Source organism: Microtus pennsylvanicus, chromosome 4 (genome assembly GCF_037038515.1).
Source record: "Microtus pennsylvanicus isolate mMicPen1 chromosome 4, mMicPen1.hap1, whole genome shotgun sequence".
NCBI classification, from domain to species: domain Eukaryota; kingdom Metazoa; phylum Chordata; class Mammalia; order Rodentia; family Cricetidae; genus Microtus; species Microtus pennsylvanicus.
In genome coordinates this window covers 57,397,501-57,416,639 of record NC_134582.1, presented here as the reverse complement: position 1 = coordinate 57,416,639, position 19,139 = coordinate 57,397,501, and positions in this window count along the sequence as shown.

Here is a 19,139-nt window from a genome sequence, read left to right as displayed (position 1 = left end):
TGGCAAAACATAGATAAGAAATATGGGCTAATTTAAAATGTAAGATGTAGTTAGTAACAAGCCTGAGCTATTGACCGAGCATTTGTAACTACTATAAGCCTCAGTGTGTTTATCTGGGAGCTGCTCGTGGGACAGAAACTTCTGCCAACCCTTGCCCTTACTTCCTCCATAGGCCCTAGGAGCTCCTCATCTGTTCACCATTTCTATGGCCTTGTCCTTTCAAGAATACCATGGACATGGATGGGAAGCCACAGCAAGTAACCTTTGGGGGGTTGGTTTTTATCCACTAAGGACAATTCTCGAGTGATTCACTAGGCGACTATGTGTATCAATAGTTTGTTCTCGTGTTAATTATTGAGTGCTATTCCATGGTATGCATGCACCACAGTGTGTTCAACCATTGTTGATCCCACAGGCCAAGAAGACCACTACCATGATTTAAAGCCAAATTCGAAGCAAGTTTTAATTAAATACAGGCCAGGTGGATGGGCTCTGGCCAGATCCATCTCTGAATTCCCAGAAAATGGGCACGAGTCATGTTTTGCAGGGGCTTAAAAAGGCAAACCCACACCAGGTGGTGGAGGCACAGCACTCAGGAGTCAGAGGCAGATGGATCTCTGATTTCAAGGCCTGCCTGTTCTACAGAGCGAGCTCCAAAGCTCCAGGGAAACCTCTCCCTGCCCCTTCCTGCCTGCTCCCCGCCAGCTCCTTCCCACCTTTTACCCTGAATACCTTTTAGGATCACTGATGCGGATCTGAGGCCAGTCCTCTACCAGTCTGTACAAAGGCCTCAGCACCCACAGTTGTAGACTTAGGTCATGATGTGGGGACAGGCCTGGGCATGTGATCTCCAGACAGAGCGTCCCAACAGGTTATTTAAAAAAAAAATCATAATAGTTCAAAAGGGAAAGTGGTACTAGCCCCAAATAAATCTTATTATGACAGGGGAGTTGAGCAAATGTTCCTGATAGATAAGATGTCCAAACAGAACCTGTCTCTCTGGTGAAGTTTCCTGGCACCCACTAGTCCCAAGGGAAGCCTTCTCCTTTCAAATGAGCAGAAAGACTTTAGTTAAAAAACATTTGCACAGCCCCAGACGTGGGGGAATCAAGAAAGGTCTGTATTTCACGCTGGAAAATGAAAACCAAATAAATAAAACTCCCTGTCACGGCAACAGGCCGGTCAACTGTGGGAGTAAATGTCCAAAACATGCCTGGCTTCTGCAGAAGCTTCTGGAATAAATTCAGAATCCTATGTACTCAGCTGGCCCAAGCCTGGGCTGGAGAGGGGCATTATTCTTACCTAAATTAATCTCTTACTGTCTTATTATATTGATTTCCTTCACCTTGGACATTTGTTTGGCATGTGTACTTATTAGGGAACTGCTGGGAGAAATGATTTGATAATATTGTAAAATAACGCTTTGGCCTGACTTAAAACGGAAACATTTATAGCATTCCCGCCGACACCAGATGGTGTCAGCCCAACTACTGTGCTGCTGCTTCAAAAACACATGGAGGTGAAGGAAACTTTGTTGTTGGGAGGCTGCTAGTTAGTTTCCGGCTGCTTAGTCCCGAAATAATCACACAGAAATTGTATTAATTAAATCACTGACTGGCCCATTAGCTCTAAGCTTCTTATTGGTTAACTCTTACATATTAATTTAACCCATTTCTATTAATCTATGTATTGCCATGAGGCTGTGGCTTACCGGGTAAAGTTCTGGCGTCTGTCTCTGGCAGGGCTCTGTGGCTTCTCTCTGACTTCACCTCCTTTCTCCCAGCATTCAGCTTAGTATTCCCGGCCTGAGTTCTACCTTGCTATAGGCCAAGTCAGTTTCTTTATTCACCAATGGTATTCACAGCATACAGAGGGGAATCCCTCATCAAAACTTCAACAAGCCCCAGTGAGCCAGAGCTCTCAGGCCCTTTCTGCATACACATGGCAGGACTCGATTTAGAGTTGCTATGGAAACCCAGGGTGTTTGCAGAAAGCTTTAACTGGATGTGGTATCAGCATCCCATAGTGTAACGGCGTAAACGAATGCAGACAGATTGTAAAAATGTATACAGCTTTAATGGCGAAATAGACTTACAGAACCACCGTTCCCGCAGAGACCAGGAAAGCAGAAGCAAGCGCTGCGAGCATGCTTGCCAGATTTATAGGTAAACATTAGCCTGAGGCGAACATGCCCCCTAAGGGGCGGGACTTATCCCTACACCATAGGTTGAAGACCTGGACTGAATAGAAAGGAAAAAGAGAGCTGAGCACCAGAGGTCATTTCTTTCTGCTTCCTGGGTGTGGTGGGTGCAATGTGACGGCTGTTTGCCCCTTGTCCTACCATGCTTTCCCCCACAGGATGGGCAGTGTCCCCTCAAATTGTGAGCCAAAACAAATTCTTTCTTAAGTTAGCTTAGTCACAGCAAGAGGAAAATAACTGATAAACATATTCTTCCCCTCTGCCACCTGACCCTAACATAAAGCTCATGACAGCCATATACATGGGCACCCAGGTGTGCCAACTGACCCTGATGTGAAGTTCATGGCAACCATCTATGTGGTGGCTCTGACCCTTAGGAACTGCTGTGTCTCTGCATCTGAGAGAGAGGTGATCAACTCTTGAGATGGCCCAGATACTGCTGTGTACAAGTGTCCGTGTCCCCTCCCAGCCCAGGTGCCCCTTGTAACTGCGATCAGTCATCCATGGCTTTGTTCTCCACTTTTATTCCCTACCCATTTTTCTCCTATTTTTTTTTTCAGAGCTGAGATCTGAACCCAGGGCCTTGCTCTTGCTAGCCAAGCGCTCTACCACTGAGCTAAATCCCCAGCCCCTTTCTCCTGACTTTATCCTTCTATCTTTTCACCCTCTTCTTTCTATACTAAGCCAGACCTGTTAAATGACTTAATTATACTCTAGTCTTATCCCGAAAGCCTCAACAGTGAAGATGGGTAAGACATCACAAGCTCCATGCAGTAAGCCACCACGTTCAGCAGAATCCTATAACTCCCCAACCCAAAGGCTTCCAGCCCAGGGCAACTGGAGGGTGACATAGGCCAGGGTGCAGTCACTACTGCCAGATCTGCTTTATACCACATGCAACCTGACCCCAGCCTGAGTTCCACAGCTCACCTAGGCCATCATGAGAGCTACGGGAACTGGGGTGAATGTGAGGGTCAGAGGAAAGATGTTTCATTCATGCTTCAGTGCGATCTCTGAGAAAGACATCAGTTTGTGGGAACAGGGCAGAGCCAATTGCAGGAATCTTCAAAGACTAAGCTACGAAGTGTAATGGGCACTGTGGGCCATGGGTAGGGGGAAAGGCAGGTGCTTGTCCAGGCTTACAATTCTAGACAGACAGCCATTTCCTCAGCATCCATCAGAGGCCCCAGAGCTTGAGTTAATGAGCCAGGAAATACTGGGCCTATTTCATGGAACTTCTATATTAGTTGGCTTGGAGGTTCAAAACAGAATACTGTGAAATAAGTTGTATGAACAAGGACACTAGCTTTCACAGTTTTTGAGTCTAGAAAATTAGGATAAAGGTCTATGGCCAGTTAGATTTTTGTAAGGGCCCTCTTCCTATATGGGATATGGACAGACACACACACACACACACACACACACACACACACAGGGGAGGAGAGAGAGAGCACTCCTGATGTCTCAATTGTTGATCTGTTTGGAGTGAAACTGTGCCCTCCATGTGATGGTGTCAAAGTGTTAAACCTGTAACGGAGTGGCCTAGAGAGAGGTGGTTAGGTCATCAGGTGATACCTGTGGTGGTTTCAGTGAGGATGCTCCCTATACACTCATATATCTGAATACACTGCCAGAAGTTGGTGGAACTGTTTGGGAAGGATTAGGAGGTGGCATTGTTGGAGATGTATCTATGGAGATGGACTATGAGGTTTCAGATACCCGAGCCATTCCCAGTATCTTTCTCTTTCTGCCCTGTGATTGTGGATCGAGATGTACGCGCCCTTACTGCTTCAGTGCCGTGCCTATCTGTCTGGTGTCATGCTCCCCACCACGACAGTCCTGGACTCAGGACCTTCTGGGGCTGTGAGCCCCAAATGAAAGACTTTTATAAGCTGTGTCTTTTTTGTTGTTGTTGTTGTTGTTTGTTTGTGTTTTTTTTTTTTTTTTGTTTTTCGAGACAGGGTTTCTCTGTGGCTTTGGAGCCTGTCCTGGAACTAGCTCTGTAGACCAGGCTGGTCTCGAACTCACAGAGATCCGCCTGCCTCTGCCTCCCTAGTGCTGGGATTAAAGGCGTGCGCCACCAACGCCCGGTCCTATAAGCTGTGTCTTAGTTGTGATGTTTGACACAGCAATTGAAAAGGAACTAATGCACGGACCTTAGAAGGTATTGATGTAGTTCTTCTAGAATCCTGTATAACTTCTGGGAAAATACATCGTACAAGAGGGCAACGTTGGCCCATCCTCCTGCTCGCTAGCTTCCTGTCTCTCATGTAGTTTCTCTCTTTGCTTTCTTTCACTTGAACCATGATGTCATCCACCATGATGTGTCTTAGCTAGGGGCTCCTCATCAGAGGCTGAATAAATTCTCAGAGCTCCAACCTCCCAAATTGTGACCTAGATAAACCACTCTCACTATAAAGTATCCAGATTCAGGTGTTTGGTTATATCAGTGGGAAAGTGACTGTACTAATCCTATTGGATCAGGATTCCACCCCCTATGACACCACTAAGCCTTAACTGTATTTTCCAAATATATTACGATTTTAGGCTTCAATGTATGGATTTTTTGTAGATCCCAAGGGCATGGTGTTCCATTCCATCCCCCTAATCAGAAAAGGACATTTTAGACATCGGTTTGGTCATGGTTTGCTTATGGAGCCTGTTGAATGTCAGTCGCTGCTCTGGGAGTAGTCTGGGGAAGAAAGAAGGCAGAGCACCTTGCCTTAGCAAAAGCCCTGCTGAAGATGTGAACGCTATATTATACAAGAAACACTGACCTCATGTGTCTGGCTTCAGTCTTGAGAGCTGAACAGAAAAGAAAAAGGAGGGGGTCAGCTGCTGGTGACCAATCTGCATGTGTCCTCCCTTCCCACACTCACACAATGGAGCTAACATGGCAAACCCTGGGCATGGGACCCCAAACATTTCCTCTTCCTCTCCTTTACTCCTCAGTAAAAAGGTGAGAAGTTTGGGCCCAAAATGCGTTGGTCATGTGCTGCCTCACCCAGGGCCATTGTCCATCATGGATGGGAACCTCCAAAACTACAAGCCAAAATAAACCTTTCTGTAAATTCAGAATCTCAGGTATTTGTTATAGTAACAGACATCTGACTAATACAAACCCCAATCCAGAACCAGACAATGATATTACGAGAAAAGAAAACCACAGACCAATATTCCTCATGGATACAGACATAAAAATCCTTAACAAAATAATACCAAATTGAACACAGTATTTTTAAAGCGACAATAATACAGCATGACCCAGTGGATCTGTTCCCAGGAATGCAAGATTGTTTTATTATTTCAATATCAATCATTTAGACTATCCATCACATTATCAGAATTAATGAGAAAAAACATACAACCATCTCAGTAGATATAAGGACAGCATTTAACAAATGTAATACTTTGTCATGATACAGATCCTCAGAATAGTGGAAGGAAGGGGTGTCCTCCGTCAGACACGGGGAGTTAAAAACAAAACCTTCTAGTAAACACCATGCAATGCAGAAAATTTCTTCTGAAAGTGAACAGCGTAGCAAGAATGTCCACTCCAACTACCGCAGCCCACATTTTCTGGAAACCACTGTTCCCTGGAACAACAGAGCAAGGAAGGCAAACTAAAGGCTGACAAAGACTGGAAAGAACTAAAATGAACCTTTGAGTGAATGTCTACCTCTCTGAATACAAGAGCATTTGACAAACTTTAGCTGTATTTCTAGGTACCAATAACAAGTAATTAAAAAATAAAATTATCAACAATCCTACTTGACTACAAAGATTGAGGGACTACTCAACAGTTGATCGATATTCACAACCCCCCCTACACATGTGCGTAATCTCTCTCTCTGTCTCTCTGTCTCTGTCTCTCTCTCTCTTTCTCTCTCTCTCTCTCAAACACACACACACACACACACACACACGTTAAAGTCCTGTGTATCAAATCACACGACCACAAGAGGAAAAGCCTAGCTTACAGAATAGAACAAAACATCCTTGGGGCATGTATTTGATAAGAGCCTAGGATCTAGAATATTGAAAGATCTTTCTAACTCCACAGTAAGAAAGATACAGACCCAATAGCAAAACAGCCACAGGACTCTCATACACACTTCTCCCCCAAACACTAAGGAGCAATAAGCACCCGGAAAAAGACTCACATCATGAGTGCAACACAAACAGCAAAGACGAGACACTTCACACCGACTAGGATGACCATAAAGAAAATGGACACACACACAAATGCTCATGAGTATATGGAGGAACAGGAACCTGTGCACATTGCTGGTGGGGTGTGAACAGGGCCACCACTCTGGAAAACAGCTCAGTAGTTCCTAGCAAAGCTAAACAAAGGGTTATATTATGACTCAGCAATTCTATTCCTAGATATACACTCAAAAAAGATCAAAAACAACTATTTAAACAAAAACATGTGCATAAATGTCCATAGGAACTGTATTCACGAGACACACAGACACGTGTTCATGGGTGGAATCATCACAAGACTCAAGCAATGGTGCTCACAGGCACAGGGTTCATAAGACGCATGCATTGGAGTCCACGGGCCAGGGGTCATCAGACAAATGCATCGGTGTTCACAGGTACAGTATCCACAAGACACATTGTCTTGGGGTTTCTATTATGTGTGACATCTGATCAAAGGCAACTTGAGGGGGAAAGGGTTTATTTCATTCACTTCCTTATCACAGTTCATCATCAAAGGCAGTCAGGGCAAGAACTCAAACAGGGCAGGAACCTGGAAGCGGAAGCTGACGCAGAGGCCGTGGATGAATGCTACTTACTGGCGTGCTCCTTATGGCTGCCTCAGCCTGCTTTCTCACAGAACCTAGACAGGTGGTTCCACCCACAAGGGGCTGCACCCTCCAAAATCCATCACCAATTAAGGAAATGCCTCCCAGGCTTGCTCACAGCCTGATCTTAGGGAGGCATTCTCTCTACTGAGGTTTCCTCTTCTCAGAACCTCTAGCTTGTGCCAAGTTGACATAAAAATCAGTCAGTACACATGGACATAGGTGCTCTTGGGCACAGTGCTCACAAGACACACGCTCCACTTCCACAGAAAACCCAGAGTAGAGTCTATAGGAAGAGGAAGTGGTTAGTGTCGAAATGGGAAGGTTGGAAAGTGTGGCTACTAACCAATGTAGGGGGGCTGGAGGATACAGGGAGAGAGTTGCACAGCCTTGTGGGTGTACTAAAATTATTCATTTGTATATTTTAAGTGATTTTTTAAAGTATTTTTTTTAATTTTCTGTGTATGAGTGTTTTACCTTCATGGTTGTATGTGTATTACATGTGTCCCTGGTGCCTACAGAGATCAGAAGAGGGCATCGGATCTCCCGAACTGGAGTTACGATGGTTGTGAGCTGTATGCTTGTGAACTTTCCATGAGAGTTCTGGGAAGCAAACCCAGGTCCTCTGCAGGAACAATGGTGCTCTTAACTGCTGGGCCATCTCTCCAGTCCCTACAATTCTTTTTACTACATGTAAATTATCTTTCAACGTTTCTCAAAACAAGAACCTAGAAATATAAAAACATTTAAAATGTGGGGGCTGAGAGACGGCTCAGTAGTAACTAAGAGCACTGGTTGCTCTTTCAGAGGACCTGAGTTTGATTCCCCGTATCCACATGGTGCCTCGCAACCATCCGTAACTTTAGTGCCAGGGGATCCAGCCCCCTTTTCCCTTCTCTATAGGCATCAGGCACCTAACGTGGTGCTCAGATGGACACACACACACACACACACACAAAAGCCACTGTTATACATAAAAAATGATTTTAAAAGAAAATAGACAATGTATATACTACTGTGTAAATAGTTAAATATCACTTATAATAACAATTAAAACCCACAAATATAAGGAATAAATTTAACAAAATATATGAAAAAAAAGTCTGTATACTAAAAGCTACGAGAAACCACTAGGAGCAGTTAAGAAGGACTTATATTTCTGGCCAGACAGGTCAAGCGTATATTTAGAGTACTCAGTACTGTTAAGATACTCAGTCTTTTCAAACTGATCTGTAGACACAAATCAAAATCCTAGCATGCTTTGATTTTTTTTAAACAAAACAAAACAAAAAAACAATGGTCTGGCTAGGTGATGGTGGCACATGCCTTTAAAATCCCAGCATTCAGGAGGCAGAAGCAGAGGCAGGAAGATCTCTGTTCAAGAACAATCTGGTCTACAGGGTGAATTCCTGGACAGCCACGGTAGAACAGAGAAACCCTATCTCAAAAAGAAGAAGAGGAGGAGGAGGGAAAGGAGGAGGAGAAAACAATAGTCTGGTCTACCTGTTATGTGGGGAACAATAAGGACCTAGAGTCCTCGGAACAATCTTGAAAAAGACAGAACTGGAGCCTCATGGGACCTGGTCTCAAGTCCTGAGTACATCTGTGGTGAGGCTGGTGAGGTGGGTCTGTGGGTAAGAGCATGAAGTGTTCTCGCAGAGGACTGGAGTTTGGTTCTCAGCTCTGTGTCAAGTGGCTAACAACCACTTGGGGAGAGCTGTGGGGATTCCACAGGTACCTTCCACCTACGTGCACAAACCTCCATAGGCACCTTGTACTCACATGCACTTACCCTCACACATAAAAGATAAAAGAGAAAGGATGGGTCCTCACATTCTTTCTGGTCCAACTGGTCATCAAGACAGGTAACTACTGTCCTCCACTGGGGAAGGAAAATCTCTTCAGCAGACAGTACTTGAACAACAGAATGCCGATAGGAGTAGATAAAAATAACATTGCTTCCCACTTCACATCCTACACAAAATAATCTGAATTGGGTCACAAGCCTTCTAGAAAGATAGAGCTATAATGGCTTCTGAGATAAGCAGGGAAGAATAGCTTCATGACTTTGAGGGGGTTAGGGGCAATGCTTTCTTAGGGCACACACAAAGAAGGGAAAAGGAAAAGCACTAGACATACAAGAAAGACACAAAAAGGATATCTACGTAAAAATTCAACTCGTCGGAATGAAAAGAGTGAACACCATGGAGCCTCATGCAGCCCAGCACCTAGGCAGCCTCCACCTCCCCGCGCCAGAAGTTCGGATCATGTAAAAGCCCTGCTAACTCCTACCTGCCTGTCTGTCACACAGACTGACAGGGTTGACAGGTTGTGAAAAATGAGCGCAGCTCTACCCGATCAAGAGATTCCCCATCTAACAACGATGCCCACACTTGGGATGTCACTTTGGCAGAATCCTCTGGGCTATGGTTTTCTCCTCATTCCCTTGGCTCTGAATTGATAGCCAATTTCCAGGCACGTAAGGCGCTGAAAATAACATTTTGAACATCATGGTGAAACTGACATTTCTGACACAGCCGTACAATACCCAGGCTTGAGGAGGAGCTTATACTGACGACACTAAAGAGTTTCAGTGTGTGTGTGTGTGTATGTACACGTGTGTTTAGTCCTCCAGGACTATGTAGACCAAGTAGGCCTCATGGCTATCCTCCTGCCTGCACTAGGATCATAGGCATGAACAAACCAGCAGCGTAGCTTTGTGCCCTTCCGTGTAAAGTCTCAGAAGGACCCTGCAGCGTGGAACCATGCCTTCTGAAGGTGGGTGCATCGAGGCCTCTGAGGTTCTTCAGCTGACCCTGGTGCACTGACGTCAGTGCTAGAGCTCCAGACTCTAGTCCAGTGCTTCTGCCGTTTCTCAGGCCAAGTCCTAAGAGAACAGGGGATCAGCCACTGATTGATGCTTCTGCATGACGGGGAGGTAAATCTGCCTGGAAGTAACCTTTACCGTAGTTACAGAATAGTGAGGGAACCAGCCAGGCATTTTTGTCTATGTCTGCATAACGCTGTGCTTAGTGATGGGCCAATCCTGCTGCCCCAGAAGGCCCTGGGAGCTCCAGCTTGTCTTGCGGTATTCAGTGCCTCAGAAAACCCAAAGCTAGAAGACCAGCTGATTCTGCATAACTTTGCTTCACTGGGCAGCATTAAAACTCTTATTAATTAAATGGCACAAATTATGACGTTCGTTTGACGAAGGACTGAGCCTGCAGGGGACGTGGTCAAATCTGATGACTAGTCTGCCTGCTGCTGGCCATTTAGGGTTTGGCTTTCTGTGTTGGCTCATATAGGTGCAGGTCTCATGCTAGACAGTAAAACACGTGAAGGCAGGAAGAGGCCAGCAAAGGGCAGAAAACAGAAGGCCAAGACACTGTGCGAAGCCTAGGATACAGCACTGTAGTCCCTGCAGGATCAGGCTTTTGGAGCTGAACCAAGCTTGTTGAGGCTTCGTGGTGTGTGGCGTATTTCAGTCTTTCAAAGGTGTGTTTGCCTGCTTGCTTCTTTCTCCTGTGACTTTAATTAGCTTGTGTGTGATATGCCACAAATAGGCAAATCAAGACTATAGTTGCTGAGTGTAGTGTACACTCCTGTAATTTGAGACAGGTGGGGGGATGGGAATCAGGCATTCAAGGTCATTCTTAGCAAGTTCGTGACCAATGTAGGTTACAGAAGTTTATTCTAAAACAAAGAGCTCAGGGCTAGAGAGCAGGCTCAGTGTCCAAGAGCACTGACTGCTCTTCCAGAGGACCTGGGTTCAATACCCAGCATCCACACAGTGGCTCACAACAGTCTGTAACTCCAGTTCCCAGGGATCACCCCATGCACTCTTCTGGCCTCTGTGGACACAAAGTATGCAAGACAATGACGACAACAAAGGGCTAACGTGAAGGCTGTTGCAGACTACATGCTTAGCAGGGATGAAACCCAGGGCTCCACCCCAGACCAGCATTTATTTCGTAAACTGTGCACAGCAGCACGTGCCTAAGCACACAGGAACTGGAAGCAAGAAGATTGGAAGTTCAAGGTCATCCTCCACCACAGAGCAAGTTTGCGGCTAGCCTGGAATACGGACCTCGTCTGAAAATATAAATAATAAAAGTTAAGCTGGGCGGTGGTGGCGCACACCTTTAATCCCAGCACTCGGGGGCATAGGCAGGCGGATCTCTGTGAGTTCGAGGCCAGCCTGGACTACAAGAGCTAGTTCCAGGAAAGCCACCAAAAACTACAGAGAAACCCTGTCTCGAAAAAATCCAAAAAATAAAAATAAAAAATAAAAGTTAAATAAATTTAAAAATTTAAAAAGACTCTAGTATTCTATTTAAGTCATTTCTCCTGGAGACAAGGAAACTTTTCTTCAAACTCACCTCTTGGTTAGCGTCTCTCTCCCAGTGAAGCAACCACAGCCTGAGAGACTCACACTGGGTGAAAATCAGAGAGCCGTAAATTCATAACCTCACACATCGCTGCAGGAAGGGATGGATGGGACTCTGCGCTGCAGCCAGGTAGGGGTTTGACGTTCATCACAGCTGGCTGCCACTGGAAGCAACTATTTTCTTTCCATCTCTACTGGGTAGAATGTAGCACAGTGATGAGGCATTCAAACTCGTTTCTATAACATCTCTTAAGGGAAGCTCAGCAATACACCATTTCTTAAGGCAGGCAACACTTTGACAATAACTTCTTGCTTTTTCAAGTCCTATTCAACACATTAAACAAATGAGGAGTTGCCTTTTGAATCAGAAATAAGTTAATCCAGGATTTTAAAGTACATATTCACAGTTCCTGTGGGTTGCATAATAGATATCAGAGAGGCTGATCAAGAGCCAAGACGGATGAGTGCTTGCTCGGTAGCAGCGGCTCCTTAGCATTCCTGTGGGCTGGAAGGCTGTGTGAAGATTCACAAGCATGATGGATAAGCTTGGTAGCCTTTGGGATCACCTAGGATACTTACTTCTGCTCGTGTCTTTGAGGGCACTTCTGAAGAGGTTTACATGAAAACACTCACCCTAAATACAGGTAACACATTTTGATGAATTGGGGACCTGGACTGAATAAAAAGGAAAAAGCGAGGTGAACACTTGTATTCTGCTCCCTGTGCTGCCTGACTCTGGATGCAATGTCGCATGCTCCTGACACCATGCATGTCACCAACCTGAAGGCCTCATGCTCCTGACACCAGGGATGCTGCCAACTTGTCCCGCCATGGTGGACTGTACTCTCCAACTGTGAACTAAAATAAGTCTTTCTTCCCTTAACTGACTTTTTAAAAAGTTTATATGAAATATATTTTAATCATTTTCTTTCCCTCTCCAAATACTCCCATCTTTATCACGTCCCTAGCCGTAAGCTTCATCTCTCTTTTGACCTCTCGCTCTCAGAACAAAGACATCAACATAAAACAGAGGTCAAACAACAAAAACATCTAAAACCAATAAGATAAAAATTACAAAAACAAATAAAAAGTTAAAATGTTTACTATTTGTAATTCAATTGTGAATCTTTTATTGTTTACTTTTAAACTCCATTTTAAATTAAAGTGTTATATAAATGTATTAACACATAGCTCCCCTTTTATTAATTCCTTGCGTATTTCATACAATGTGGTTCTATTACATTCACCTCTCTCAACTTATCACAGAACCACAGCTCTATCTTTAAGCAGCCAACTTTGTGTCTACATTTTTTTTCTTTGAATCTCCACACGTCAGTTTTTGCTGGCCGTAAATTATTAGGTGTGTAGCCTTCTGCGCAAGCTCAATCCATATACCAGGGGTACACTCTTAAAAGTCAAACCAATCTCCATCTCTCCTTAGCTCTACAGCTCGTGGTGGGCTCTGTTTCTAACTCTCTTCTCTATGCCTGCATTAGTCTGGCTTTAGTTTTATCTCATTTTCTACACGTTCTGCTGGTGCAGCCACTATTTAGCTTCTCACCGGATACCCTTCTTCTCCCCATCATTTTCAGTCTGGTTTTTCTGCCTAACCCTGTCCTTCCACGCTACTGGTCAGTCAACTTCTTTATTAAACCAATCAAAGAATAATTTGCACAGTGTACAGGAATATTCCACAATAGATTTTGTCCAGTGATGAACAGGAAATATCTTTATTTATTTCTTCTGATTAATTTTAGTTTGAAGTCTATTTTGTTAGATATTAGACTAGTTCTACCAGCTTGCTTCTTTAGGTCTGTTTGATTGGAAACTAGTATTTTCCCAACCCTTTATTCTGAGCTAATGTCTTTCTTTGAAGCTGTGGTATGTTTCCTGCACACAGAAGAAGGTTGACTCCTGTTTTCATATCCATTCTGCTAGACCGTGTCTTTTTATAGGCAATGTCCATTGTATTGCGGGTTATAAATGACCAGTAATTGCCTTAACTGATTTTTATGGGGTATTTTACCAGTGTAGTGAGGAAACAAACAATGAGCAAGATCCTGCTTCATGATATCTGACAAAGTTGTAGGGGTGAAGATGGCTTTCAAGACTTCATTATTCTTTATCTAAGTTTTAAAATAGTTCAGATTTTCAGATAGGTGCAAAAGTCCTATACACCCTTCCTAAAACCCCCATAACTAAGTTTCCTTATTGCATCCTTACCCTTTGTATGGTGTATTTGTTAGAATTACTAAACCAGTATGATGCATTGTTAAAACTAAGGTACATAGTTGATTCAGATTTCCCTGGTTTATATCCAGTGCTCTCTCCCATCTCAGGACCCCATACTATGTTTAGTTGCCAGTCTCCTGGGGCTCCTCTTGACCATCACATTTTTCAGACTTTACTGTTTCTGACAGCCTTGCCAGTTCCAAGGAGTACTCATTAAGCGTTTTGTAGCACGTCCTTCCAGAAGAATTTGTCTCGTGTTCTCGTGACGAGTCGGGGGTTACTGGGCCAGGGAAGAAGATGATAAAAGGGGACGTGCCACTTCATTGTGTCTTACCAGGGGCACTTGCTATCCAGGTGACTTGGTACTGTGGGAGACAATGGGTTGCTTTCTGGATTCAGCAGCCGAGAACTGGGGGAGAAACCTGACCAAACAGGATCCACCTGCCTCGCTTGCCTCCCAGGGAGCTCCAGCGACACACACCACTGAGTGAAGGCGACTGCTTCAAAGAAGGGAGGAGTTACCCTGCCTTCCGGACTCCCTGGGTGTCCAGTGAGTAGGTGCCCAGCAGACACGGACTGGGACACAGGAAGCGAGCGCAGGAGTCCTGCGGGTGATGGGAGCAGCAGCAGTTCAGGTGGGTCGATCATCAGTGTGGCCATTTGCTTAGGATGCACGAAGCAGGCCTCTTGAAAAGAACACCCCACTTCTTCAGATTGCGGCTGTCGTAGTTTAGTACTGAGGGTTAAGCTTAAGGCCCTGGGTATTCTAGGCAAATGCTCTCCCATGGAGTCATCCCAGCTCAGAGCACCCTAAGTGCATTAAGACACAGGCGTGGAACATGTATGACACAAACTGGAGCGGAAGCAGAAACATTCTGCAATTTGAAACATGGGTTCCAAGCTACAGGCCCTGGGAGCACCCCAGAGTAGCCTTGGGGAGTGTTCAGCAGCACTGCATGGGCCGGAGTCCGGAGTCCACAGGATCTATAATGCGGCCACCCAGGGCTCACTGGACATCAGCAGCTCCCGGCCTCAGGGTTGGAACGGCACTCCCCCAGTTTCTTCTTGCTCTTCCTCAAGCACTGTGCCTGGCATGCAGGCCAGAGTTCTTGGGAGTTGTGGGTTGTTCCCACATGGAAAGTCCCAAAGCCTCTGCAGGATGTCCTCCTCAGTGCCCCATCCTGTCCTTATCACAGCTGCAGGCTGCCTGGGCCACATTCCTCCTTCCTGAGTCACTGCTGCAGGCCTGGGCTCCTTGCTGGAAACCAGGCCACTGCCTGCTCCATCTCTGGCTTATCCTTGACTTCTATACAGACGTTACAAACTTTTTAATTGCTGTAGGAAATGACCACTATCCAGGGAAAGTTTTCTGTTCTTAACTTACCCTCTCGCCTTTTCTGTGTCCTCAAAACTCTAGCCTATTCCTTCCCGGCTTTTACTAAAACATGACAATACATCTCTTATTTATATTCCTCCGACTATTCCAGCACCATTTTTGGTGGAGAGAGCCTACTGTGGTTCGTTCAGTCCGGGTCCCATCATCTTTCTGGTGCATCTGACCTTCATGCTTATCAGTGTCTCTTCCTGGCACCCCACAGTAGCACCCTACAGTAGCACCCTACAGTAGCACCCTACAATAGCACCCTACAGTAGCACCCTACAGTAGCACCCTACAGTAGCACCCTACAGTAGCACCCTACAATAGCACCCTACAGTAGCACCCTACAGTAGCACCCTACAGTAGCACCCTACAATAGCACCCTACAGTAGCACCCTACAGTAGCACCCTACAATAGCACCCTACAGTAGCACCCTACAATAGCACCCTACAGTAGCACCCTACAATAGCACCCCACAGTAGCACCCTACAGTAGCACCCTACAATAGCACCCTACAGTAGCACCCTACAATAGCACCCCACAGTAGCACCCTACAATAGCACCCCACAGTAACACCCTACAGTAGCACCCTACAATAGCACCCTACAGTAGCACCCTACAGTAGCACCCTACAATAGCACCCTACAGTAGCACCCTACAATAGCAGCTACCACTGTACCATCTTCACCCTGCCCCTTTTGGAGACAACCCCCTGTGTAACTCAGGCCGACTTGAATTTGCTGTATTGCTCGGGCTAGCCTCACAATCCGCCTGCCTCAGGCTCCCAAGTGCTAGGATTACAGGTGTGTGTCACCATGTCCAGCTACCTTGATCATCATTTAAATGCTCATGTGGCGGGACGTGTCTCGCCATTCCCAGGTGAATGGAGAAAGAAATGAAAGAGGGCGAGGTAGCTGGCTCAGCAGGTTAGGGAACTTGGTGCATACGCATGAAGAAGAGGGTGCAAAGTTCCAGCACCCTGTAAAAGGCCTTGTAAAAGGTGTGGCTATGTGCACCTGTAATCCCAGCACGGGGTGGGCAGGTGTGTGTGTGAAGGAGACAGAAAGATCACTGGGATTTGCTAGCCACCAGCCTAGCTCCAGGCTCAGCAAGAGATCTGTCCCAAGGTCTTTTAAGAAGGAGAAAGATAGAACAGGATCACTTGGTGTCCTTCTCTGGCCTACATATGTCCCACATGCATACATACCACACACACACACACACACACACACACATACATGAAAGGGAGGGAGAGAGAGAGGTAGAGAGAGAGAGAGAGAGAGAGAGAGAGAGAGAGAGAGAGAGAGAGAGACGAAGAAAGGAAGGAAGTAAGAAAAGAAGGAAGCAAACTGCCAAACTTCTAAACCAAATTATTTTGAACTTGTATCAACCAGCAATTTTGAAATCAGGTACTTTAGTCTCCTAAAATCACAGTCATAGCATGTCAAATTTCAAGTTCAACATAAGTAGAGCATATAATTGGGGCTAAATTCTGTTTTAATTCCTAGATTCTAGAGAAGCAACGGGATGGCAGTGGGTTTAGCAAGTGTATGGAAAGAAGACAAAGTTGCAGGCATTCTCTCTATGGGCACTGGCAACTTTACCCAAAAGAGCGGTGCTGAAGGGTTAGAGCATTGTCCTCAGAATGCTCACACTTTCAGTTACATTTACTCATTGTGTTGCGGGGGGGGGGGGGGGGCAGCTTGCAGGAGTCAATTCTCCTTCCTCCACATAGAATCAGGGGTGGATCATGAGACTTGATGACGAGAACTTTACCCCCGACCCATCTCACCTACCCCACCCCCCACCACTTTGAAGAACTATTCATTATTCTGCAAATTGCGCGTGATGCTGAGTGCCAAGAAGTTTCTGGTTATTTTTCCTCCATTGAACACCTCCCTCTCTTCCTAGGTTAGCAATACCTAATAGTTACTAGTACGCATTCTAGACTGGCCTGGGACTCACTGCATAACCAAGGCTGACCTTGAACTTCTGATCCTCCTGCCTCCACCTCCCAAATGGTGGTTCGGCTCGGTTCTGTGTGGTTCTGCAGATTAAGCTTGGGGTTTCATGCATGCTAAACAAGTACTCTGAAAGACCCCCAGTGTGGGGAGACTCTTACTCAAGTCTCGGGATAACACGACCGCCCCAGTAACTCAAGAGAGACCGTCATTGCTGCAATCACACGAGGTTTATTTGACAGGTACCAGTTCACTGGGGCTGAGACTCATAACCCACGCAGGGAAGGAGTTCGACCCCGAGTAACTGGGTGAAGGGAAGAAAACACAGCCCAGTAATCCAAAGGGGTAGGGAGGGCATCATAGAAAATTCCAAAAATACCAATGATAATCACAAGGGGGCAACTCCCTGTTTCTCAAGATTATTCTCAAGATTATAAACTGACTTTATCTTCAGCTAGTTCCTGAAACATAGTCACTGAACGGGCTAATCCTAGATTTCTGATTCTTCCCTCCCTGCTTAGATTTTTGGCTCTATTTTTTTTCCTGCTTGGTGGGGGGGAGTGTCTGTATTTATCCAAGTTTTTCACTCTACTAGGTGAGCTACATCCCCCAGCCTCCTGTGGGTGTTTCTTTGTCTCTTTGTCTTTTTTTTTTTTTTTGAGACAGTGTCTTATGCAGTCCAGACTGGTCTCAAACCCAAAAATATCTGGGAATAAATGCCTCCTCCTACCTCTACATTCCAAGTGCTGGAAGACAGCTGTGCACCACCACAGCTGGGAGATGTTTCTTTTTTTTAAAATAAGATTTATTTATTTATTTATTATATACACAGTGTTCTGCCCGCATGTATGCCTGCAGTCCAGAAGAGGGCACCAGATCTCATTACAGTTGGTTGTGAGCCACCATGTGGTTGCTGGGAATTGAACTCAGGACTTTTGGAAGAGCAACCAGTGCTCTTAACCTCTGAGCCATCTCTCCAGCCCGCGAGAGATGTTCCTAGAGCTCTGCTGCATTCAGAGTCTACATGGAGTCGGTCTCCCAGACCACAGGGGTCTCAGTGAACACGGCAACTAGGGAGCAGAGATCCATGGGAGGATGGCTGGAGGGAGGGGTGCGGAAGTTCTCCAGAAGAGGCAACTGCTGAACTGAGGGCTGAGGGACAACTGGTGACAGGGACTGAGAATGAGCTTGCCATGATGTGGGAAAACAAATGGGACACTGGATACAACTTATTTCAGGAGACACTAGACCAGAATCGCCAGTGGGACGTAAGAAGCATGCTTCTACATGCAGAATGCAGTTCTGAGAACCGTGAAGCAAGGATGCAAAGCCGCGAGTCTTCATCAGGATGAGGATGGGGGGGGGGGAGGCCAGGGAGCCAGCACACTCCTCCCTGATAACCCTCCCCTCCCAGAGGCCGCTGCACAGGCTTGGGCCACGACTCTCATGTAGCTTAGGTGAATGGACCATTGTCCCCAAGACTGTTTCCTCCGTGGTTAATAATGAGGCAATAACGTTCTGTGAGTACTAGTGACACAGCATGTGACCTGCTTACAAGAGCAACCGACACAACCTGGCTGTCACCAAGAGCAGAATGGGGGCTGGGCTCTTCCTTGAGAGCTGCATACAGAGACACAGCACACTTACAACAGGACTGCCTGCCTTACAGCTCATCTTCTGGCCCTTACAGACCTGGCTTACTCTGATTGTGTGTGTGTGTGCGCGCGCATGTACGTGTGCATGTTTGTGTGTGCACAGGTGTTTGGATACGTACATGTACAAATGTGCACATGATGATGCATGCATGTGTGTGGAGGCCAGACGTTGATGTCAGGGGTCTTATCACTTTACATCTTATTTTTGAGACAGAACCTCTCACTAGGCCTGAAGCTCCCCACTTCCGCCTGCCTCGTTGGCTTGAAAGCTCTAGGCATCCTCCTGCCTCCACCTCCCCAGCAGGAGGATTACTCTCTGGCAGGGTGCTAGAGCTCAAACTCAAGTGCTTATGTCTGGACGCAAGCACTGCCCTGCCCCAGCCTCCCACCTCCTGTTTACTTTGATTTAAAAGGCAAAACAAAAACTAGTGTTTCTGATCGACAGTGGGTCAGAAAATCTCCAGAAATGAAAGGGACCTCGCTGTCTATTGCTCCCACCTTGGACCCAGCA